The 1,351-nt window shown below is 41.9% G+C and overlaps 1 non-coding gene across 1 annotated transcript; it reads right to left on the bottom strand.

The window, feature by feature from the left end:
• Positions 1 to 904: 904 nt before the first annotated feature.
• Positions 905 to 1,011, bottom strand: LOC141675531 (small nucleolar RNA R71). The gene has a single exon (XR_012556179.1). It is a non-coding gene; the product is annotated as a small nucleolar RNA R71 (small nucleolar RNA).
• Between the last annotated feature and the right edge of the window lie 340 nt (positions 1,012 to 1,351).

Genomic DNA, 1,351 nt, shown 5'->3' with positions numbered 1-1,351 from the left:
ATATTGTTAATTTGAAGTGTTAATTAAGTGATTAATTAAGTAGTTAATTGTAGTTAATGTTTAGTCAACAATTCTAAGTGTTAGTGTTTTAACATTGAGAAGTAATCATACATTGGTGCGTAAGTTTAATTAAACAATAATTAGTCTGAGTCTCTGTGGGAACGAACTAGAAAGTATTCTATATTACTTGCGAACGCGTATACTTACGTGAATATTAGCGCGTGTTTTCGCCCTAACAAGTTTTTGGCGCCGCTGCCGGGGACTTGGCGTATTTGTTTAGTTTATGTACTTACCATCACTGGTCATTAGGACTCAGTGATTAGGACGTAGTAGTTACTTATTGTTTTCGGTTGTGTTTCAGGTACTTTAGCGAGCGTTTATGCAAACTCGTTCTCGTACTCGCAAGAGGACTTTAGATACAGCTGAGGAGACAGACGAAGTTCTTGATATTCTAGAGAAGATAGATTTTGAGGATTCGGATTCAGGAACTGAGCGAAAAGAACCAGTAAACATGGGTGATCGTATTATTCAGGCTGATCCAGCTCTTATGGACTTTTCTCGGCCAAAAATTGATGACATTCAGTCAAGCATCCTTCATCCAGCTATTCAAGCTAACACCTTTGAAATCAAGCCGGGCACTATTCAGATGGTACAGAATTCTGTTTCTTTTGGAGGAGCTGCGACTGAAGACCCCAACATGCACATAAGGAATTTTGTCGAGATCTGCAGTACTTTTAAGTATAATGGCTCGACTGATGAGGCTATCAAGCTGAGGCTTTTCCCATTTTCACTGAGGGACAAAGCTAAGGACTGGTTACATTCTGAACCAGCTAGGTCCATCACTACGTGGCAAGATCTTACGCAAAAGTTTCTGGTGAAGTTTTATCCGATGGCAAAGACTGCTGCTATGAGGAGTGCTCTTACTCAGTTTGCGCAGCAACCTACAGAATCTATGTGCGAAGCTTGGGAACGCTACAAGGAAATGTTGAGAAAGTGTCCACATCATGGAATGCCTAATTGATGGTGATCACTGGTTTCTATAATGGTTTGGGGGCCCAATCTCGGCCCATGCTCGATGCAGCAGCTGGAGGCGCCTTATGGGCTAAAAGCTATACTGAGGCTTATAATCTTATCGAGACTATGGCTGCAAATGAGCATCAAAACCCAACTCAGAGGATGATGCCTGGTAAGGTAGCAGGTATTCTGGAAGTAGATACAGCCACCGCTATTGCAGCACAGCTTCAAGCGCTGTCAATGAAGGTTGATTCTCTGGCTACATATGGAGTTAATTAAATAGCTATGGTTTGTGAGCTTTGTGCAGGTTCTCATGCTACGGATCAGTGTTCTCTTG

This window comes from Apium graveolens, chromosome 7 (genome assembly GCF_009905375.1).
Source record: "Apium graveolens cultivar Ventura chromosome 7, ASM990537v1, whole genome shotgun sequence".
NCBI classification, from domain to species: domain Eukaryota; kingdom Viridiplantae; phylum Streptophyta; class Magnoliopsida; order Apiales; family Apiaceae; genus Apium; species Apium graveolens.
Note: the sequence above shows the minus strand (reverse complement) of the source record. Positions and strands in the feature narration are given on the sequence as shown.